The sequence below is a fragment of the Humulus lupulus genome, chromosome 5 (genome assembly GCF_963169125.1).
Source record: "Humulus lupulus chromosome 5, drHumLupu1.1, whole genome shotgun sequence".
Taxonomy (NCBI): domain Eukaryota; kingdom Viridiplantae; phylum Streptophyta; class Magnoliopsida; order Rosales; family Cannabaceae; genus Humulus; species Humulus lupulus.
This window is the reverse complement of record NC_084797.1, coordinates 80,768,022-80,793,171: the sequence shown is the minus strand read 5'-3', so window position 1 is coordinate 80,793,171 and position 25,150 is coordinate 80,768,022. Positions and strand designations below refer to the sequence as shown.

Sequence of the window (25,150 nt, the reverse complement as noted above, 5' to 3'; positions counted from 1 at the left end):
TAATATCAGCCGGAGTGGGAACCTCCCACTCGTGCCTCAAGAATAAATATTTTGACCCAGCCAAAAGTCAATACGAGTTTGGGGGGAGCTGGAATGGAGCCAGTTTGACGTAGTTCAAGAAATCTACGAAGTACTGGTCTAAGGGGAGGAAGGCACCTGCCTTCAGGTGCTCATCACTCCAAGCCCCAAAGTCATCTTCAAGTGGGGCGTAGCTCCGCTCTCCTTCCAATGGAGGTCGGGCAATAAGGTCGTCAACCCCCATCTCGATCCCATGGCTCAACATTATCTTTTTCACTTTCCCCTGAGTCATTATTCAGGACACTATGTGCTCGACCTCGAAAAAGGCATTAGGGTCGACAATAATCTCCATATCCACCACTAGGCTAAAGTGAGGAATAGGAGATTCAGACGTTATCTGCTTGCCCTTATTCTTGTTTTGGGAAGAGGAGCTAGTGATGTTTTTCTTTGGTGGGGCCATGGTCTAGCTCGCCTGACGACAAAGCGGCCTAAAATAATGACCAGTTATGGTGATAAAGGTACGGTAACCCAAGGGTTTGAGTGTTGTTAATTTTTTGTGATTCAAAAATTACACGAGCTAAGTTATGTCCAAACACCAATGTGTGTTTCCATGCGAAGTCCTAGATCACACGCTATAGAATCGGGAAATTCCGCGATACTTCGGGATTCACGTGTCAGACCCATCACACCCACTACTTTTCTTTTGAAAGCGGTTTAATGCAAAACTGCTTAAGGAATCATGAACCTAAAGCTACCCAGAGCCTAACCTAAAAACCTCTCAGCTTCCATATCCAACCAAGTATTTTAATTGATTCATCAACAACATTTTCCTTACAAAACTCATAAAATTTACCAAGTTTTCCAAAAACCTTATTTCTAAACAAGTCTAATATCATTCTTTTAGCCTAAAACGATCCCTATTTGAACTCAGACATGGCTAGAATACAAAATTGTACTGGGAGTAAAAAAAATTAGAAAGAACTCATTGGAAACTAAAGAGTGAAAGATTCAAACCAGATGAGGAGATATTTACAGTTTATACGTTTACTCGATGAGAATACTGATGCATCTACAAGCAGAATCTTGAGAGCTTCTGAGAAACAGAAGGGTGATGAAGGTTCTTGAAAAATGTTTGAGAGAAAAAGGGAATTTTTGTTTCTGAAAGGAAAGTTTTTGAATGCGAATGTGGTGAGGTTCAGGTCTGATCTCCCTATTTATACGTAAGCTTTGGGAATTATTCTGGGCCATGCAATCCGGTCAGCTTGGGATCTAAAGGCCAAGGTTGAATGACCCGTGCAGCGAAAAAAAGTTGATAGGACAGTTGTCACAGTCCTCAATACCCGAACAGACGCCAATTACAGACGGCCACATGTTCAACACTCGAGTAGTGGACAGGCACAAATTCACATGACAGAAGCCTAAAAGCCCCTACTGTGCGTGTCAGAAAATGATGACGTCAAGCACGAGTAAGAGTTGGGGGGAAAATGTTGTACCCTAAAAATTAGCATGGATTCAACCAGTCAGCTAGGAGTACAACTGGCAGATAAACACATATAGCTAGTACTGATATGATTAGTTCGAGTTAGGACTTGACAGCGCGACATGCAGGTAATCTCCAGATCGCCTTGTAGGACAATAATCTAGTTAGGGACAGATTATCTCCAAATCGTCTTTTAGGAGGGTCTGAACTTAACTTGAATATGAGTTCGTACATCCTTAAATCACCAGCTCGATGAAGATGTTCAGCTCATGGAAACCTGATCATGACGCACATGAAGGATCCTGAAAGACTTGGAGGTCACTTATACGCTCATTGATGTCCAGGTTGTATTATACATTATTGCCGGAGATAACAGGAGTAATTTTCATAGGCAATCATATCCCTATGTAAGTGGGAATTATCTTGATTGATTGTTTACCACATTTGTGCACATGGTTACCCAAACCTATCCCAAAAATTCCACTATAAATATCAGGGGTGATGGACAGGAAAAGTGACTGCTTTTTGTAATACAGAAACTCTGTTGAAATTGTGAGAGAGTTATAATATTTTCTAGTGGACTAGGTGGATTTTAACCACTGAACCATGTAAATTATGTGTGTGAGAAGTTGTTCACATAGTTCATTACAGTTTACAAATAAGCACTAATATCTTTCTTGTTGGATTTCTTAATCTAGTGTTGGTGAAAAACTACGTCAACAATAAACAAATCAGAAAATTAGGGATAACCCTAATGGTGTGGTCGACACACTCACTATACAGTGAGTGTGGCGCCACACACAGGGATTTCCTATCCCTCGGATTTGAATTTTGAATTTCAAATAATTTGTTTTATTTAATTATTCTTTTTAAATATGACTTAAATTAGATAAGGTTATAACTGATCAATTTTATTTTAATAAAATAAAGATTAATTAAATTAGTTAATTATCTTTAAAAACCTGAAAAGAAGCGATTCTTTTCAAGTGATTGTTTTTCATAGACTGTTAGACTCTCTTTCTGAAACAGAAGCAATAGTTTTCCTAAACCTGAAAACTATTCAGTTCCTCCTCTCTATCAAACCTCTCTAGATCTCATGTAGTAAGTACATCTAGAGAGTCATAAATTCACCTTTTTAATCCTACATTCCCACACACATCCTTGTCTGTTTGAGGATTGGTCTAGAAGATCAAGGTGTGAGCTTTCAGGACTTGGATAGGAAGATCGTTTATTTTATACAAAAAGATTCGAGGACACTTGATAGGCTACAAAAGGTAATCTCTAATTCGATTGTATATGATTTAATATAGATATATGTGTGTATGATCTTGGTTTGTATTAATAATTATTAAAAATGACCCATTCCCACTGCGTATCTTTGATTTGCTCTTTTAATACCAACAAAATGGTCTTCCAAACTCTCATTTGCTCTCTTTAATGGTCTTTATGAAGTAATGGATATGAACAATGAGCTTGGGGATCGGTACTGATAATCTGGTCAACACAATGCCTATAGAGAATAGGTTCCTCCCAATAGTAGTGTTTCACCTCAGAAAAGAATTTCTTTAATTGTTGCTTTGACATTTCAGGAGGCACAATCTTGGCAACCAGGAAGTTCACTATGTCTGCAAACCAAGGGACAGCTAAAGTTTCACTTACCCCAAACAACTGCTCATCAGGGAAGTGATCATTGATTTGCACTGCCTTCTTATTTTCAGTCTCCTCCAACTTGAGTCTAGAGAGATGATCAGCCACCACATTCTCGCTGCCCTTCTTGTCACGAATCTCCAAGTCAAATTCTTGAAGCAAAAGAATCCATCTAATCAGGCGGGGCTTGGCATCTTTCTTTGACATAAAATATTTAATGGCAGAGTGATCAGTGTAGACAATCACTTTGTTACCAATCAGATATGGTCTAAATTTGTCACAAGTAAACACAATAGCTAGCAACTCTTTTTCTGTAGTGGCATAATTCAGCTGAGCATCATTTAGAGTCCGACTAGCATAGTAAATAGACCTGAATACCTTGTCAATCCACTGTCCCAGAACTGCCCCCACTGCGTAATCACTGGCATCACACATCAACTCAAAAGGCAATTCCCAATTCGGAGCTATCACAATTGGAGCAGAAATAAGCTTTTCTTTCAAGAAATTGAACGCCCTCAAACATTCGTCATTAAAATCAAAGACAACTCCATTCATAAGCAGATTCGAGAGAGGCTTGGACACCTTTGAGAAATCTTTGATGAATCTTCGATAGAACCCAGCGTGACCAAGAAAACTTCTAACTCCTTTGACTGAAACTGGTGGAGGCAGCTTTTCAATGGTAGAAATTTTTGCTCTATCTACCTCAATTCCCTCACTTGAAATTTTATGGCCAAGAACAATCCCCTCTTTCACCATAAAATGGCATTTCTCCCAATTCAACACCAGATTTGCCATCTCACAACGACGCAACACGTTCTCCAAGTGACCCAAACAGAGGTCGAATGATGAACCAAAAACAGAGAAATCATCCATGAAAATCTCAATACACCGGTCTACCATGTCTGAAAATATGGCCATCATGCACAGTTGAAATGTTGCAGGGGCATTGCATAGTCCAAATGGCATTCTCCTGAAAGAAAATGTGCCATAAGGACATGTGAAGGTTGTTTTCTCTTGATCCTCCGGTGCAATAGCGATCTGATGATACCCAGAATACCCATCCAAGAAACAGTAGTAGCTATGGCCTGCCAATCTGTCAAGCATCTGATCAAGGAAAGGCAAAGGAAAATGATCCTTCCTTGTGGCCTTATTAAGCTTGCGGTAGTCTATACAAATCTGCCACCCCGTTACATTCCTTGTTGGAATGAGTTCATTGTTCTCATTTTTCACCACAGTCATTCCACCCTTCTTAGGTACCACTTGCACAGGACTCACCCATGCACTATCAGAAATTGGGTAGATCACCCCAACATCCAACCATTTAAGAATCTGCTCCAATACTACTTCCTTCATAGCAGGATTGAGTCTTCTCTGGGCCTCTATGGATGGCTTGCTATTCTCCTCCAAAAAATTTTTATGCATCACTGTCGATGGGCTGATTCCTCTAATATCTGCCAAGGTCCACCCAATGGCCAATTTATGCTCACTTAGAACCCTCAACAGTTTCTCCAATTCTACCTTTGACAGGTCAGCTGACACAATGACAGGTAACGTTTCATTCTCTCCCAGATAAGCATAGCGCAAGTGATCTGGGAGGACCTTTAATTCCAACTGCGGTGGCTGCTGAATGGAGGTAAGCGGTTTATCAGTCGCATCTGCTAGTTCTTGAAACTTCTTCCAATATGGTAAGAACGAGTTGATCCAGTTTACACATTCTCTGATCTCAGCATCATCGTCATCATCGCCCTCATCACCCAATAATACTGCCTCTAAGGCATCACTGCTCACCCTTCTCTTGGAAACTGCCTTTTCTATCACATCCACACTAAAGCAACTGTCACTAGCCACCGGATACTTCATAGACTTGAAGACATTAAAGACCACCTCATCTCCTTGAACTCTAAGCTTAAGCTCTCCTTTGTGAACATCAATAAGAGCTTGGCCTGTGGCTAGAAATGGCCTACCGAGAATAATCGGGACATCTGTGTCCTCCTCCATGCTAGAACAATAAAGTCAGCTGGAAATATGAACTTATCCACCTTCACAAGAACATCCTCAATAATACCTCGTGGATGTGTTAACGATCGGTCTGCGAGCTGTAAAGTGACAGTTGTTGGTTTTGCCTCCCCCAAACCAAGTCTTTTAAACACAGATAAGGGCATCAGATTGATACTTGCCCCCATATCACATAAGGCGTGCTTACATTCAAACTTGCCAATGGTGCAAGGTATAGTGAAACTCCCCGGATCTCTCAGCTTTTGGGGTAGCTTCCGTTGTAAAATCGCACTGCACTCTTCAGTGAGTGCTACAGTCTCATAGTCCTCGATTCTCCTTTTCTTTGACAGAATCTCTTTCATGAACTTAACATAACTGGGCATCTGCTCCAAGGCCTCAGCAAAAGGAATGTTTATGTGCAGCTTTTTAAACACCTCAAGAAACTTAGAGAACTGTTTATCAAGTGTAGTCTTTCTAAGCCTCTGAGGGTATGGAACTCTAACTGGCTGCTCAATAACAACTGGCGGACTCTGTTCTGACTGTTGATGGTCTTCAGTAACCCTCTCTGAATCACATTGTTCACCCATCTCTTTATTCTGAACCACTGCCTGTGGAGGTCTAGACTGCTCAGTTTGCTTTCCACTCCTCAAAGTAATTGCCTGAACTTGCTCCTTGGGGTTGACTTCAGTATTACTAGGCAAGTTTCCCTGGGGTCTGTTATTGAGCATATTTGCCAACTGCCCAACCTGTGTCTCAAGGTTTCGAATAGAGGATCTGGTCTCAGTCATAAATTGAGTCTGAGTATTAGTAAGAGTCAACAAGGCAGCTTGCAGTTCATTAGGCCTCTCAGGTTGAGGCATTGATTGTTGAGGCCTAAGCTGTTGTGATGATGAAGCTTGATTCATAGGTGGCTGAGGCATGTTATTCTGAAATTGGCCCTGAAACTGAGGTTGTTGGCCTTGATTATTCTTCCATGAAAAATTGGGATGATTTCTCCATCCAGGATTGTAGTTGTTGGAGAATGGATTATTGAGCGGCCTTTGAAAGTTTCCCACTGCTTGAACTTGAGCATGATCCATTGGGGTGTTATTATTCATACAGATAGGGCACTGATCAACAGAATGAGCACCACCACACATTTCACACCTCACTGCCATCTGAACCGCATTAGCAGATACACTGCTCTGTTGTAACTGCTTTGTCAGAGAGGCTACTTGCGCTGTTAGAGCAGTGATTGCATCCAGCTCATGCATCCCTGCTACCTTCCTAACTCCTTATGATCTTTCCTCAGACCATTGATGATTGTTTGTGGCCATGTCCTCTAGTAGCTCATAAGCACCAGTTGCGCTCTTGCTCATAAAAGTGCCACCTGCTGCAGCATCAATAATGGTTCTGGTTGTAGGACATAAGCCATTGTAGAAATTCTGTACTAGCATCCACTGTTCAATGCCATGATGAGGACATCTTCTCAGGAGTTCCTTAAACCTTTCCCAAGCTTCATACAGTGACTCTCCATCATTCTGGAAAAAGTTATTTATCTCTCCCCTCAATTTAGCAGCTTTGGACGGAGGGAAGAATTTAGACAAAAATTTCTGAGCTAGATCCTGCCAGGTGACAATAGAATTTGGCTGCAGAGAGTTCAGCCAACTTTTAGCTCTGTCCCTTAGAGAAAATGGGAAGAGCCTAAGCTTGATTGCGTCATCACTCACCCCATTATATTTGAAGGTTCCACACAACTCAAAAAGTTGGACAAATGGGTGTGAGGATCTTCAGAGGGCAACCCATTGAATTGCACAGAGGACTGCACCATTTGTAAAATAGCAGGCTTGATTTCGAAGTTGTTGGCCTCTACAGCTGGTGGGCGTATACTATTTTGTACTCCCATCAGAGTGGGTAGCACATAATCACTCAGGCTCCTCTCAGCATTGGTCTGAGCCTGAACCCCTTGTACAACTCCTGGATTTAGAACATTCCTGCCATCCCCGTCATTCTGTGCCATCTTCACAGAATTCTGGGCCTCTCTCTTGTTCTTTCTGATTTGATTGCAAGACTTTTCAATCTCGGGATTGAGAGGAACAAGTGTGTCTTTTCCTTTTCTGCCACGCATATACCAAAATTCACCTGAGATAGACAAATTAAGCAACTAAACAGATTAGAAACAAGAGAAATTAAAATCAAATTAGAATAAAAATTAATTAGACTGATATTGATAATTATTTTCAGTCCCTGGCAACGGCGCCAAAAACTTGTTGCAAAATTTATAGCTATGCAAGTGCACACAGTCGCAAACTCGTAGTAAAATGGTAAAACCAAGTATCGTCCTCAAGGACTGAGTTATCAATTACCAGTCAATTAATTTCTTGTTCTATTTGATGAATTGAAATTCTTGATTTTTATAAATTGCAGAAACAATAATTGAAAATTGAATAGAATAACAACTAATGGAAAAACTTTTAATTTAATCACTGAGAAACAATTAGGATATTCAATCTCATCAACTTTCCTCCCTATTATTCCCTAATGCAAAGTATGAATTCTTCTTCTTTTGACCTAATTCAATTAACAAGTTGATAAAGCAGCCTATAATCATACTATGAATTATAAACTCAACCTAGATGACAATTTCCTATATTTCTATGGTAAATTGAACCACGCAGGTAGCATTAATCTCAATCAACTTAATAATAGTTACACAATTAATTCAGATACTTTCGTTCTAAATTAGAATTATGTCCAATATAACCACAGCAGAATTAAATCTCACTTCTCAGATTTTGACTTATAAACATATGTAAATGACTAAAGATGGCCAATCAATAATCAATTTAAAAGAACAGATTATATGGAATTGAAGAAGATTGAAGAAGAATAATATTAAAATTGCATTAGTTCATAACAGGGATTCAAGTGATTCAATTAAACATCCTAAACAGAAAATTAGTTCATAGCTATAGTGCTAATCACAACAGAAATTAAGAATAACATCAGGAAGAAGAAGAAAAACATGAAAAAATACTCTAGGTCTTCAGCCTTCAAAACCAGCATTCACCCACAATCCGTACGTCTTCTTTCTTCTTTTTCGCCAAGATAAAACCTAAGGTTTCAAATTTTAAAGAGGCGGGCCGCGGCTCTACATACACTATGCCGCGTCCCGTGTCCAATTTCCTGGGCAAAAAGCCATTTTCATGCCGCGGCCCTCTGAAGCCATGCTGCGGCCCGCATCAACAAGTTCTGGGCAAAATGCCCATCTATGCCACGGCTCTCTATAGCCATGTCGCGGCCCGAGGACTTCCTATAAAAACAATGCTTCTGTTTCCCCCCTAGCCGCGGCTCCACTTTGCTCATGCCGTGGCTCTTAAGGAATTTCTCAATTCTTCAAGTTTTCATCCCAAAATTTCACCAACACTTCCAAATTGTGTTGAGAACCCTTCTTTATCAAAAAATGATGAAAAACTTGATTATTTCTTCCCTTTCTTTGGCATTTTCTTCCACATGCTCAATTCTTCCTGATATTCACAAAGACAAACAAACAAAGCATAAACCCGCTCTAAATGAAAGAAAAATGAAATAAAAGACTACTAAAAACATCACCAAAACATAACAAAAACTAGACTCAACAGGTACCTTATATTTATATATGTGAGAATTTTCATCAAATCTTTGCCAAAATTGATGTCAGAATATTTGATAATCAATGAGGATATGAAGATTGGGTAATTGAATATATGCCGACCATAATAAGAGTATTGAGTAAATTAATCACAATATTGACTTTCATTATAATAAATTAGAATTATGGTGTAGCGCACAAATTTTTTATTTAGTTTGTGGTATTCCACCTGTTGGCTGTTTTTGTATTTTGTGCTTGGTTGTAAATGTGCTTTGGTTGTGTGTGTGTGAGTGCATGGTAAGTAGAAGAGCATGCATGGTTGTGTGTGTGCAAGTGCATGACATGCATGGTAAGAATGCAAGCGTAGTGTGATGAATCTAGACTATATTATGGGAATGCAAGCATTTCCCTAATTATAGAAAATTACCAAGTAAGAGAAAATTCTAGACGAAGAGTGTTCTCATTGAGGAAAAAGGAAACAAGAGGAGAGAGAGAGAGAGAGATGTAGGCATGTGGGAGAAAGAGATTAATAGCAAAGATAGGTTTTTCCTTATTTGGAATGTTGACATCTTTTCCTATTGAATTTTTATTATTTTTCTTTTATTTCAAAATCAAGAAATCAAGGGGAATTAAGATTGGGAAAGTTCCCCATTCCAACTAGCCCAGGGTTCAGAGAGAGAGAGAGAGAGCTCGTGGGAAGAGAAGAGAAAAGAAGGAAGGAAGAAGAGAGAAAGAGAGGGTTTTGAGATTCTATGGTAAGTGCTCTTGTGTTGGTGTTCTTGAATCCTCTTGTGTATTTCTTCTCTTCTTATTTCTAAGAGTTTTCTTTTTGTGTTTTGGTATTGGTTGAACCTAGGTAACAATGGCTTAGCAATTGTTAGTGTGATTTTAAAGACTATCCAAGAGGTAATGAAGATTCTAGTGCTCATCCATTTTTCTTGATGTTGTCGCATTCTTTTAATTTGAATTGTCTTTCGTGAAAGAGCATGTTTAAATGATGATGGCTATTTTGTGAGGTTCTTTATTTCTGAAGGAATAAATCCATTATTTATTTTATTGAAATTTCAATGATGCGAGATGAATGATGAGGAGCATGCAATAGATTATGTAAATTCATCTTTTAATCAATGCTTGATTTTATGTTAATATCATATTTTTGCGTTGTTATTGGTTATTTGGATTTTGATGATGATTATAAAAATGAAAGCTTGATATTAGAAAGATGCTAGGTTTAATCTTGTTCTTGAGAAAATCAATGGGTATTATCATGCTATGTATTTCGGCCAAGGTGAAAATAGTGTGTTCTATGGTTGTTTTATTTTTATTATTCAATTCTATTCTTATTTTTATAAAAAGACTTGATAAATTTTGAAAATTATTTTGGTAAATAAACATGTGTGTTTCGACCAAGGGTGTTGTTAAAAATTGTTATGAGTTTGTTTGTTTCTTTATATTATTTTAAATCATTGAGTAATAATCATGTTAAATTTGTGGTATATTGTGTTATTTTTCCTTATGTATTTCGGCCATGAGTGTATATTATATTTTGGGTTGTTTGATTTTGGTCATTATTTTTTCATGCTTAAATTGTGAAATGAAGGTGTTCAAAGTATAGAAACATGTTAAACCAATTGTTTAGTTGTTAGAAAATTAATAAGCATTGTTTAAACATTTTTATAATTTTACGTGCTTGCTGATTTTATTTATTAATATGTTATTTGGCAAGTATGAGTAAAAAGAGAATAACTCTTATGTCATGATCCCATGATATATGCTAAAGATGAAGAATGATTATATTTTGTATATTTTGTTCTTGCATATATGTTTAGATAATCTATAATTTTATGTGAAAATTTATGTTTAGAAGATAACTACTACAAAAAGGGGATTTTAGGGCTCGCGAAAGGCTTTTTAAAGCTCTCGGGGCGCGAGTCCTCTATTTGAGAGCCTTAAAAACTGAGTTTTTTAGGGCTCGCACCGGGTGTCTTAAAAGAATATTTTTAGGGCTCGCACCGCGTGCCCTAAAAGAATATCCGCGTGTCCTAAAAGATCCTGATGAGTACCTTTAAGTAAGGTTTTTAGAGCTCGCGTGCCCTTAAACGTTATATTTTTAATTTTTAAAATAATTATTTATTTTTATTTTAAATTACAAATTATAATTTAAATGAAACATTTATATACAAATCTGAAAACTTATAGATTAAAAAAAACAAAACTTATACAAAGTATTTACAATTCTAATAAAACAAATTTTGGAAAAAATATAACACTACTACTTGACTCAAAAATCATATAGCCTTGTCTATAAACATAATCGTCTTGACCTTAAAAAAAATATAACTAGATTTACAAAGTAAATAATTAACCACTCAAAAAAGAAACCTTTACTCTTATAAAAATCACAAATAGAATAAAACACTAAATTCATTGTCAAACAACATATCTTTCTTCTTCTTGTCCTTGTACTCACCCTCATTACCAATAGTATTTCCAAAGTAAGGATTGACTGCAATGAATTTCTTTCTAAAATCATCCCTGAAACATGAAAAAACACATTATAATACACCAAACATGAAAAATTATAATTAAATTTTTATTGTAGTGTAAATAAATCATTGAAGTATAAAAATAAATCCAACATAAAATCCGACAGCATATCCCCTAATTTACTAGGCTAGTCATCTGTCACAATCAATACAAACAATTCAAACAACACACATTTTTTCATCCATATATCACCGCAACACACAAAATTCTTAGAACCTACTTCACTATTACATGCAAGTTTTCAACCTTCCGTTATCACCACAACACATAGAACTCTTAAAACCTAATTCACTATAGATGAATATCTAAGATATCCAAACTCCACTAAAGTTATACAATTTATATCCGAAATTGTGAAAGATTTAAAAATAAAAAAAATCAAATACAACATTATAATAAAATCAAAACCTAGCTAGCACTTTCATTTTTTTTTGTTAATTAGTGTCATGTTTTAATGAGAAAATAAAACTAATAACAACTATTTTTTTTCATGGATCATCATATATACATATATATATCATAAATTATTAGAATTAAACCAATCAAAAAAATAATAATTCGTAGTATAACAATACATATTATAATTAGTTGAAAAAAATAACTAAAAATTAATTACTATTTATTATAAAAATAAAGATTTAAAGAATTGTATATATATATATATAAATATCTATATTATATATACAATTATTATAATTTTCACATTTTAAGTTTTAAAAATTTAAAAATTATCCATTTAAAAACTATGAAATAATTACTCTAAAATTTATAATCTACACCCTAAAAGCATACCCAAAATAAAATTCAAGACAATATACATAATTTATTAATAACATTTAAATATAAAAAAAATTATGTTTAATAAAAAAAATACCTAGCTGAGATGAGAGCCCCTAACCGACGCCACCACCCCGTGCGGTCGTTCGAGACCAGAGTCGAGAACCCCTGCCGCGAGCCCAGCCCCTGCCCGTCGAGCCCAGACTCAAGACCCCACCTGCTGTCGAGCCCAGCCCCCGAGCCACCAGTCATTGCCGTCAAGCCCAGCCTTGAGCCCCCTTCCATCATACAGCCCGACCCCGAACCCCCTGCCACCGTAGACCACCATCCTGTGAGCCCTTGCTGCCGTACAACCTTCTCCTTTTCTTCTTGTTGTGGTTTTGTGCTGTTGAGAAAAAATAATGAAACCTAATTAGGATTGTGTCTATTATGATAAGGTATTTGGGGCCAAGGTAAAAAAATAAAAATAAAAATTGGGACACCTATATAAATATTTTTATATTCATTAGTTGTTCAATAAGATGTGTTGGTGTAGTGGTAAAGAGTACTTAAATTGATTTGGAGGGTGGGGGCTCGAAATTGGCTAACTCTATATATATTGCTTTTTAAAAATCAAAATTGTAAATATCAGATTCGAACCTTGGGCCTATAGGTAAGCTAAATGGATAGAAAACCAGTGCACCAAACTCTATTTAATGACATATGTGTACTATTTAAAATTTTATTATTACTAAAACCTCATATTCGAACCTTTATGATGCACATAAGTTTTTAGGGCTCGTACCGCATGTCCTAAATATTTTTTAAGGACTCACAATGCCAGCCCTAAAAAGTCCAGGAGGTGTTTGTTAAAAAAAAATCAAATTTTTAGGACACGCATTAGTTTCGCGAGCCCTAAAATAATTCTTTAAGGACACGCAACGCGGGCCCTAAAAAGACCAGGAGCTGTTTTAGGGCTCGCATCTAGGTGAGTGCCCTAAAAATGTATCCTAAAAGGGTGTTTTTGTAGTAGTTATTTTGTGAGATTTAAGATCATGAGTGCCTAAGATGATTTGTGGTATGATGATAGTGTATATTTTTTTGTGAGATTTTAACAAATTTTGATTTATTATGAATAACATGATTTTATGTAGTTAAGTATTCGAGAGAGAGAGAGAGAGAGAGAATTAAAAATAAATCACATTTTATTTTTAATTTAGAAAGAAATGTTGTTTCTTATTTTTGGTAAAATTTGAAAGCATGATTACAAGTGGAATAATTATTATGAAACATGTTGTTATCCCAAAAATTAGAAGTGAATGACATGGCAGGCGTTAATCACAAGTGGCTTACACCTGGCCGAATCTGTGTTCGAATATCGACCAGGAAGATATGCGGTATCATGCGATCGGTTTCTTCATACGACCAGCCTGGTCATATGCGCATAATACGCGGAGGAAATCTTAGGCAGTTATGACAGAATCCGAAATTATCTCCCATGATTTCCTGAGTATTCGATTATTTAGGAAATAATATCTGTAACAAATCACTGTAAATATTCCCTGAGCTTATAAATAGAAGAAGAGGGCTTAGGGAAGAGGATCTTTTTCTTTTTCTGACTTCTAGATCACTTGAGATTAGAGTTATCAAATTAGTCATATTGTATTGTTCTTCAGAGGTTGGTGAAACTCATTGAACCCTAGTTCTTTGATCACTCCTTTGGATCTCACATCAACAACAATCTAAGTGGACGTAGGTTATTACCAGATCCTGGGGCCGAACCACTATAAAATCTCGTGTTCTTATTATTTTCGTCATCACGTTCTTTTCAACGCATTCATCAACGTCAACCGTATTTTGACTCCGTGTCAGTCGCCCAAAATCAGGGTCAACATTCTGGTGCTTTCATTGAGAGCTTGATATATCACCATTGAGAAAACCAATGGTGAAAACTACCAGGAAAACTGGACAGGCAGCTGGCGCTGCACCATCTAACCCGCCTCCTCCTCCCCCTCCCAACGTGGCTGAGGATGAGCCACATTTGGAATTTGAGGAGGAAGAAATGGATGACGCGATGCTAAAAAGTACTCTGGGGGAGTTGCACGAAGAGCTGGCCAATCTGAGAGCGAGCCAGGAAAGTGCTGCCGAAATCATGGCGCGGCAGCAACAAGAAATAGAACGGCAGCGCGTGGAGTTAAGCGAGAGGCAGGTGGACATGGACCGTCACCAGAGCGAAGCCATGGCAGCCCTTGAGGTAGCCTTGCAATTGGCTAGGAATCAGGCTGCACCTGCCTCGCAACCTGATCAACCTACGAATGGACCAACACAAAGGGGTCCTAATCCTAGCCCACCTATCCAACCCTCGAGTCCGCAAAGGCCCGAACAGCCTGAAGTGCCCCATGACGATGTCCCACTGGACCCTGAGGCACAACCTCCATCCCAAGCTGGTCGCGGCAATCCCCTGCATCAGAGGCAGAATAGGACCGGGCATTAGCCTCGCAGTCCTAGACGCCATAGGGGCGACGAGCCGAACCTTCCGAACAGAGGACAGCATCCTCCTGGTACCAGGAGGAACTCAGAGTTAGGCTCTGCGGTCCAAGGTCCCCCACGGCATGATAATGCACGGGGACCTAATGACCAACGCAGGCCACCCTCTAACGCTCGGGACGTTTCAGCCCGGGAGGGAAATCGAGGGAACAGTTGATCCCGTCATAGCCAATCACGATTCAGAGATGGCAATGGTTATGATGAAGCCGATTCTTGCAGAGGAAATGCCGGTCAAAGGAATGAAGAAAGAGGTGAAAACAGGAATCAACCACCTCAGGATGACCAACCCGGCAGACGGGACACTGGGGGGCAACCCAGGCAAAATAACGTCTTCAACCGGCTCAGAGCTAGCGAGCAGCGGAGAAGAGACGAGGATTTGAGAGACGTGTTCAATGATCGCCGTGAGCGACATGGCGAGAACATCCCCCAGCAACAGAGGCCGCAGAAATTCCTATCGCTGTGCAGGCCCAGATAAATGCCCTCAACCAGGCGGTGCAACAGCTGGTCGGGGGAAGAACATCTTACATCGACCACGACAGGAGGAAAGGCACTCCTTTCGTCCAGAGGATAGCTATGGCAGAAACTCCTAGCAAGTTTAAAATGCCTACGTTTCCGAACTTTGATGGGTACGGTGACCCGGTATCTCACGTCAATAAGTTTGAGATACAAATGGACATTCAGAAAGTGTCTGAAGATGCTCGGTGCAGGATCTTCCCTGCGATACTTTCTGATCCCGCGCAAGAGTGGTTTTTCAAGTTCCCTCTTGCGAGCATAGTTTCCTGGGAGATGTTCCTAAAGGAGTTTTACAGACAGTTCTACACAGGTCGAGTGCATCCGACCGAGGCAAACCAGTTGGTTGAAATACGCCAGCAGGATGGAGAACCACTGAAAGACTACATCCAGCGCTTTATGCGAGCAGTAACTAGAGAAAAACGGTGGGGGACGAAGGCAAAATGATGGCCATAACCGCAGGGGTTAGACGTGGCACCCCTCTCTGGAAAAGCCTCCGAAAAGATGGGATCAGAACTACCCAGGAATTCTTGGACCAGGCTGATTGTTACATCAAGCTCGACGATGCCATTGCCGACGATGGAAAGCCTCCAGGCAAGGATAAGAAGGCTGTCGAGCCCGCCAAAGCCGCCAATGGGTCGAGGCCGTGAATAAAAATCTTAAGGACACTTTGAAGAAGAGGCTTGAAGACGCTAAAGGAGCATGGCCAGAGCAGCTGCCTGAAGTCCTCTGGTCATATAGAACTTCTCACCGAACAGCGACAGGTCATACCCCATTTTCCTTAGCCTACGGATATGAGGCGATGTTACCTGTCGAGTTAGATCCCCCCTCACATCGACGCATAACATACGACCAGGACCAGAACAACCAACTGATGATGGAGTCCCTAGACTCAATTGACGAAATACGAGAAAAAGCCCAACTCCGAGTAGCTGCGTACCAGCAAAAGGTCGCCCGGTACTTTAACTCAAAAGTGAAAGAAAGGAAATTCAACGTCGGTGACTTGGTGCTACGACGAGTTTTCTTGAACACCTGCGACCCCACTGCTGGAGTACTCGGACCCAATTGGGAAGGACCGTACCAGATTGAAGAAGTCCTTCATCCGGGCACCTACAAACTTGCACGCCTAAACGGAGATCTCGTTCCACGCTATTGGAATGGAGAACACCTGCGCAAGTATTATCAGTGAACAGTCCTTTTTAAAGGACTGGCTTGTATTAAATTTTACTTTTTACAAGTTTTGAAAAAAGGGTTAGCCACGTTGTATGGCTAATCGCTTATAAATGTAAGATCCTTTTTTAGGATCACTCGTAAAGATATGTTTAGTCCATTTTTAATACGAGATTATAAGGGACTGTGCGCAGCCAGTCATTCTTTCCAGCCTTTGTAAATTTATTTTTACAAGTATTTGTTCATTACGTGTGTTGTTTTGCTGTATTACAAGTATTAAATTTTGCTACGAGCAGTAATGTTCGCACAGGTCGTGGTCAAGGTAAGTGACCAAGGACCTAAAGCTCCTCGATCACTTGGGGGGCATATAAGGTACATCAATAGCTGTAATGCCCCAAATTCTCTAATAAGGTTTGGGACCTTGATTAGGAGGCCGGGAGGGCCATAATTGATTTATTATAGTATTTCATGATTATATGCATATTTACGCGAATTATATTATTATATGACGGTGAGTGCATGCATATGAGAGAATTTATTATTGTGAGGGTATTTTGGTAATTTGGCCACTGTGGGCATAATTGTATATCTTGGGTGCATGATTGTGATTAATTAATTTAGCCACATTATAAGGTGGATTGGTTCGAGCTATCGGCATGAGACGATCATGAGATGTAAGTGTTCAGTCTAGTCATAACGGGTTTAAGTCCAGGGCTCGGGGTGAGTCTCGGGGTGAATTTAATGGTTAGAGCATTACCGGGAATTAAAGGGTAGTGGGATATGGCTTATTGGTGTTTGAGAATATTGGGAATAGCGAGAATTGGAGGATGTTAATTGTGATTAATGAAATAGGTGTGAAAGGACGGTTTTGCCCTTGGTGGCTGCTAAGGTTTCATTTTAGACCTAAGGTTATTTAGGTCTTTTTACCCTAAGAGATATATATCAGCCATTAAGGCTGTAGAAGAGTAACAAAAAAAACAGAGTCTCTCCTCCTTCTCTCCCGATAGATTTTCTTCCTCTTTTCTCTTTGGATTTTCGAGCTCAGTTTGAGGAATCGAGCCAAGGAACCAAGCTTAGCCAAGCTAGGGTTATGCTCCACCATTGAAGAGGGTGTGTTGCCAAGATTAAGGTGAGTTTCTAGCCACTAGAACTTTTGGTTTTGCTCTGTTTTCTTAGTTAAGTTTCAGCTGGTTTTTGGGTTGGAAACTTGGGAATTGGTTGGAGTTTTGGCTAGGGTTTTTGGGGTTGTGGTCCCTAGGACATGTGGGGATGGTTTTGGGTTCATTTGGCACCAAAAATGGGATTTGGAAGCATTAGAATCGAGTTAGAATTGAGGAAGTCGAAGAAGGAAGTTTCAGGGGTGGTGCTGTCTGGGGGTAGCGCTACAGCGCCCATCAGAGGGCGCTATAGCGCTACACAAGGCTTCAGTAGGGCGGTTGTGATTCTGTCTTGAGCGCTGGGGCACTAGAAGGGCAGCGCTGTAGCGCTACCCTGTTCCCTCAGAACCCTGTTTTTGGTGTTTTTAAGGGCTTTTGGCTTGGGGTTTCAACCCTTAAGGCCCGGGATCGAATCTACTCACCGTGTGGGCATGTTTCGAGGTCCCGAGAGTGGGGTTTAGGTTAAGACCCTATCTTTGGTGATTTTCATTAATTGGATATTGTATTTGGTTATGACTAGGTAACCGCTAAAGGACTAAAAGTTGATCGTTCTCAAGGGTTGCTCCTTTAATCGTTCTAGCTCGACTTTGAGGTAAGAAAACTGCACCCTGTGTATATGTGACATGCATGGCTATTCTTGATGCATGTTGGTTGACTATTAAACGTGACATGCATGGCTGTTATTGGTGCATGTTGGATTGCTGGATATATTGCGTATGATGCTTGAGAAACATATGGTTAGGACATGTTTTGTGTTCTGGGTATGATATTGTTCAGAGCTTGAGCCTCTGTGGTTTCAGCTGGTTATCAGAAGTGGCAGTGCGTTGTGAACGCCGGGCCAATTAAAGATTAGATCTAATCGAGGTCGACATTGAATGACTCATATGGGGTATTAATGCTGGACCGACCGGAAGGTCAATGAGAACTATAAGCGCTTGCCTGGTCTATGACCAGATGTTTATGGCCAAGGTATATGACCCCGGTGACTGTTTGTCACATGGCCAAGGGACGCTGTCCATAGCACGACTCTAGAGTCGGGAGGAAGGTTATGTTGGTGACCATTCACCATTCACCATGCACCTGTCCTAATCAAACTTATGAAAGGATCACTTGTCAGTTGAGCCCTGGTGACCCTATCGTCACATGGATAGAAGGAGCGATGATCATTATTGTGACTTTTGGCTATTGTCACCTATTTGCTTGGACTGATAGTCCTGAATGGTTATTATGATCGTTGTTGAGACTATGTCACGCTTCATTGTGTTTTCTTGCTGGGCTTTGGCTCACGGGTGCTACGTGGTGCAGGTAAAGGCAAGAGGAAGCTGGACCATCCTTGAGTTGGAGAGCTTAGGTGATGACGTGTACATATGCAGCTGCTCGTCCGCCACGGCCGAGGTTTAAAGTGGAACTAGGGTTGAACACTGTTTTGCCTCTTAGGACGGCCTGTTGTAAATATTTTCTGTAATAAACTCTGAAACTTTATTTTCAGGATCCCAATGTATATACTGAACGTTCTAGTGAAACGTTACATCTTAACCAAAATGTTTAATCCCTAAATCGCTAATCATACCTAGATCACGTTTTTGGCCAAATGACTCGATTAGCGAGTTTAGCACTGTTTACAAGGCACACCGTAACGGTCCCTGGAGTTTGGGGCGTTACAATAGCAAAGCGTACCATGAGGTACGTAAACACATGAGAAAAATAAGTGAAAGCATGCTACGGTACTTAGAGCATTTTTCAAAATTTATGTTTTGTAAAATCAAACCAAAGTACTATGCTAAGTTCGGTCATGCGAACATGTATTATAATAAAAGAAACATTATAATATCAGAAAGGCAATCGTTTACACCGCGAGCATTAACGCTCGGATGTAAATATGAAATTAAAAGGAAAAGACCTTTACACTGCGAGCAGTACTGCTCGGATGTAATTGTTCAAGCATAAGTAAAAAAAAAAAGCTGCCCTCGCAGCAATAAAAGAAAAAAATTGTCTTTACAAAAAGACCCGTGGGCCATAAAAGCTGGAAAAAATAATAAAAAATATTAATTTTGCTGGGGAGCAGGAGGGTCCTCTGGGTTAGGAGCACTCTGATCAGCCGGAGATCCAGCCGCAGCATCGGCAGCAGGGGTTTTGGCCTTGGCTCTCTCTTCCGCCTCCAATCGAGCAGCGCACTGCGCCATCAGCGTCCTTTGCAACTGCTCGGAGAGATAGTTAATGTTGGCTTCCCAATTGTGCTTCCAGAAGTCGTAGAAACAAAGGAAGGTGGCTTCCTTGTACTTCTTCAGAGTTTTGGCACTATCCTCCTCTAGCTCCTGTACTTGTCCCTTGAGCTCGTGCACCCGCTCCTCAAGCTTCTTGGCCTCATCCCTGCTGGCAGTCAGATTGAGTGTGAGCTATTTACACTCTTGGGTGTGGAGTATAGAACTCTCCCTCCATCTTTGCTGCTCATCGATGGCTTTCTTCAGAGCCCCTTGACTTTCCTGAAGCTCTTGAGTGAGGTTGGCTTGGTCCTCGCATAACTGTTCGTTCAGCTTGGACAACTCCTGGTTCTCCTCGAGCAGCTTTTTCTTCTCATCCTCAAGTGCTTGCTTGGACTGAGCAAGCCTGGAGTCAAAGTTCTGCCCGCGAGAAACCAGCGCCCCAGTATGGCGCAAGCCAGCAGTCAAAGACAACAGTCCCTGAAAACAAAAAACGAAAAAGTAAGGAATAGAAGTCAGAATAAATGATGAAACAACAGAAATTGACTTACACTGACTATCTCATTCAACCCCCTGTTGATGATTTGGTCGGCCTCCATTGAGGCAGTTTCGTTGATGGCAGCCTGGTTGCGTCTGTGCTTCGAAAGCTTATAGATTCTCTCCCTGGCCGACCCAACCACGAGGCTGGACAGGGAGCCTTCGGACAAGTTGTCCAGAGTCTCTCTACCAGCAGCCCTGGAAGAAGGTTGTGGATTCTCAGGCGCGGGCGTCGACTGTTCGGTCGGAGGCGGAGGTGTCATGTTCTCCTTAGAAGGGCCGGCACCGGGAGTATCCTCTGTTCGAGCCTTCTTTGAAGGGGTCTTACTGCTTTCCCCTCGGGCCCTTTTGCTGTCCTTCGGGACAGAAGCAGCAGAAGCAGTTTGGTAATGCTCAAAGAAGTCCTCAGAGTCCATACCTGCACAAAGGAAAACAATTCGAACAGTTAGATTAAAGGATCACGAGGAGCAGAGATCAAAGTGAAAGGATTACAAGTAAAATACCCTAGCTACACCTACTGGTCGTAACATTATCTACTGAACTACCTAGTCCCTGGAAGAAATCTAAGTTTAAAGAAGGGGCGTTCCTAAAGTTTCCATCCCCATCAAATAGATGGGAAGGAATTGGAAGATTATTCAAAAACGAGAATGATATACCGTTTACTTCCGACGAGTCGTCAGACTATTCGGTAGGCTCAACAGCCTTTTGTTTCCCCTTGCCCTTGGGGACTGACGGTTCTGTTGCTTGATGGGGAACAGCAGGTTCCCTGATTGTAACCCCAGTTGGCCTCCTTCTAGGAGGAGGCGCCTGAGGTTGCTGCTCGGGTCCCTGCTCAGCTCCCACATCAGCGTGAACACCACCCGCCGCGGGTTCGCTGGTTGCAGGTTGGGAGCCCTTAAGGCCAGCCAGCCTGAGGTTAGCCTCATTAATCAAGTTCTTCACACTCTTAGCAGCATTTGGCATACTGGCTAAGAGTGCTACTCTCGACTCCATTCCTGGAGTAGAGGTCGGGCGTAACCACGGGCCTGGAGTACAATGGAACAGCGAAGTATTACGACAAGAAAGAAATAAAGTGTGGAAACTACTGGTTCAAGGATTATTATTTTCTTTTCCTCCTCGTGTGAAGGCCAGATTATCTGCGGCAATATCGAGCGTAAGGAAGTACTCTTGATGGTACTTCCCCACGTTGGAGATGTGACAGAAAGGTGCGTCCAGTCTCCTGGTGGCAGAAATGAAAAAAACTCATACCATCCTGGTTGGGGTTGGACTTGAGGTCGAACAGGAAATTGACCTCATGAGGCGAAGGAGCTGGCCATTTCTTGAGCTTGTAGAGGATATAGAGCGCGGCCAGCATCCTATACCCATTCGGGGTGATTTGGAAAGGGGCCACCCCAAAGTAATTTTCCACCCCTTGGAAAAATGAATGAAGAGGCAGGGTAGCACCCGCCTCGATATGGTATCTCGACCAGGCGCTATAAGCCCCCCCTGGCAAGTTGGCTCGCTGGTCGATGGAAGGTCTGACTAGGGTTATCCCCGTCAGATTGTACTTATTTAAATAGTTGCTGATCATGCGAATTGTCACCGTACTTGAGGATACCACATGCCACTCGACGGCCGGCTGGTCGGCATGGTGAGGACAGGCACGCCTCTGAACTTCGGTTTCAGGAGGGAATTCACCTCGACCACTGGTCGAGGGAGCATCAGCAGGAGGCTGACTTGGAGAGTAAGGGTTGCGTCTTTTTATAGCCTTGGTTTTTGTTCTTTCCATTTTCTGAGTAGGAGCTGGTGGAGGATTTGGGTTAGAACGTGAAAATGGAATTTCTGGAATCAGCGTGGATGGATTCTCTTCGCCCTCGAGCAGTTTGGCCAAGAGTTCATCTTCGATAGGTCTTTCTCCCCCCCCCCCCCCCCAAGGGTCTTGCATATGAACTGCGAACAGACAATGGAGGAGATAAGACACAATCCGCGAAGTAGTGGGAGAAGCTGGGATAACGTTGTCCGTGCCTAAGTAACCAGCAGCATCCTAGTCCTACACTAACTTCAACGTGGGTAGTTTAAAAGACGGATAGAAACAAAAAGGAAAGAAAAATGTTTTCTGAAATGAACTTTTTCGACTTCTGAAGGGTGAGAAAAAATTTCGGTTTTTTCACCTGGCTTAAAGGTTGAATCTTTCGTCAACCTAACGTCCTAAATCAGAGATTCTATATATCAAGGTATCGACCTAACCTATGCAAGGCATAAAAACGTACTTTTACCTAGAAATAGATGGCTTATACCAAGAAACTCTTAAAACCCTATTCAAGAACGCAGAGGTCACAGAGTACAGAAATGGCATGCATGGCGTAATAGAAAGCTTAAAGAACGAAGTTCTTACCTGGGCGAAAATGGAGATTTGGAGAAAGATGGAAACTTGAATCGAAAGACCTGCGGCAAGACGTCGGACTGGTTTTCAAAGCTCTGAACTCTGGTGCAAGTTCTTGAAAATATTGGCAAAAGTGATGGGTAAAAATTTCTTAAAAGAGAAGAAAAGCCTATTTATAGGGATCGAAGGGATAGCCAAAAGGCAGTAATCATCACTTCCCACTTTCAAAACGTGGGGAAGTGTATGAGCCATCAAATTGCCTTTTTGGAAACCGAAAAGGCTTGATTAGACATAATTATATCACGGTTTTCGAAAATGCACAGGGAGTCTGACAGACATCATGGGAATATGAATGGTTGTTCCCTTAAGTTTCTTTATTGCTGGTCGCACTAAACAAACTTGGGGGGAAAATGTTATCCCAAAAATCAGAAGTGAATGACATGGCAGGCGTTTATCACACGTGGCTTACACCTGGCAGAATCTGTGTTCGACTATCGACCAGGAAGATATGCGGTATCATGCGATCGGTTTCTTCATACGACCAGCATGGTCGTATGCGCATAATACGCGGAGGAAATCTTAGGCTATTATGATGGAATCCGAAATTATCTCCCATGATTTCCTGAGTATCCGATTATTTAGGAAATAATATCTGTAACAAATCACTGTAAATCTTCCCTGAGCTTATAAATAGAAGAAGAGGGCTTAGGGAAGAGGATCTTTTTCTTTTTCTGACTTCTAGATCACTTGAGATTAGAGTTATCAAATTAGTCATATTGTATTGTTCTTCAGAGGTTGGTGAAACTCATTGAACCCTAGTTCTTTGATCACTCCTTTGGATCTCACATCAATAACAATCTAAGTGGACGTAGGTTATTACCAGATCCTGGGGCCGAACCACTATAAAATCTCGTGTTCTTATTATTTTTGTCATCACGTTCTTTTCAACGCATTCATCCACGTCAAGCGTATTTTGACTCCGTGTCAGTTGCCCAAAATCAGGGTCAACACATGTGTTCCACAATGAATTATTAATTCATAGACAAGTTTATACCTTTGTCAATTTGAACCATGAATTGTATGAGAATTTTGAAATTAATCTTAATGCATAATGTTGGAATGATTCTAAGATGACAAATAGTAGCAAGTATGATAGAGGACTAATGGGAAATTAATTGCAATGTTTAATTAAGCTTGCTAAATTTTTGTAAATTTGTTAAGAAATAAAAAAAAAAGCATGATAATTCCAACTTTGACTGAGTTTTTCAGAATGATCTCACATATGCATGTTACATGCAAGTGCATTTTTACGAATAATTATATGTTATTTGAGTAAGTCTCAAGTCCTAGTTTGAAGAACATTAATGATTAATGAGTAAAATGATATTATTTGTGATTCTATGTGAGACTTGCAAGCATGTTTTGATGTATGGAATATGCTAGAGTTTAGGAAATGGTACAACTTGTATGACATAGATGACACGTGTGCATGGCCCATGCACACGTGGGATATGCTTGGCGCGTTCATGCGTGTTTTACAGGATATTAAGACAAGTTTTGATTGCTATTCTAGGCTCAATGTGAAGTTGTCCCGCTCTTAATATTTTTTGGACTTGAGGTAAGGAAGTTAGCTAGATTTCTGTTTTGTTTTTTAATGGACTCTAGTTATGAGATATGTATGTATTTATTTGTGTTTGCTTAACCTAGTGCTGCAACATTATTAAAGGGATACATGCCTAAAGTCTGGACAATAGGAGTGCCAGGTAAAACATGGACAATAGGGGCGCAATGCAAGTGACCAAAGGAGAGTCACATGTGATCATGGACAATAAGGGTGCCATGATCATATGTTGTATGATTATGCTTATGTTTATGATTATGAATTACATTGCTATGGTTATGTTTTCACATGATGTAACATGGACAATAGGGGTGCCATGGTCATATGTTGTATTATTATGCTTATGTTTTATATAATCTTATGTTTATGATTATGATTATGACTTGTTTTATAATGGCTATGTTTTCATATGACTTATGTTGATAATGATTGCTATAAGAAAATATGTTAAGAATATATGAGATATGTCGATTATGCTTTTATGTTGTGTTTTCCTTTCTTGTTTGTACTTCCTTACTGGGCTCTTAGCTCACCCCCTTACTTTCCCCCTTGCAGGCTGACACTAGGTAGACTTATTTTGTAAGGCCCTGCAATCCTAACCCCGAGACCACACCAGGGTACTAGTCATTTCAAATCATTTTAAGGATCGAAAACCAAATGATAGACTAAATAATGCATAAAACTTCATTAGAATATTCTAATTCAAAACATGCAGTATCCAGACATCCGTACTTTAAAATTAAACAACGATTTAAATGTCGATAAACAAACAAAATTATTTACGGTCACAATTCACAATAAAACATCTTTAAAATCATATGAATAAAATGTCAAGTAAAACTTTGGCGTTTACGTCCCTTTGATCGCAACAAGGTTGAATGACTCTCATGATATACATTTCTTTCTAGATTGGGCTTCACCTGTCGCCACGAAAAAAAATCAACATATGGCATCTGCAACACAGAGTACCCGTGAGCGAACGCCTAGTAAGA

At 40.4% G+C, this 25,150-nt stretch overlaps 1 non-coding gene across 1 annotated transcript; it reads left to right on the top strand.

Moving 5' to 3' along the window:
- The first annotated feature begins 6,586 nt into the window (after positions 1-6,586).
- Positions 6,587-6,693, top strand: LOC133781008 (small nucleolar RNA R71). Its single transcript, XR_009869808.1, has one exon. It is a non-coding gene; the product is annotated as a small nucleolar RNA R71 (small nucleolar RNA).
- Positions 6,694-25,150: the final 18,457 nt, after the last annotated feature.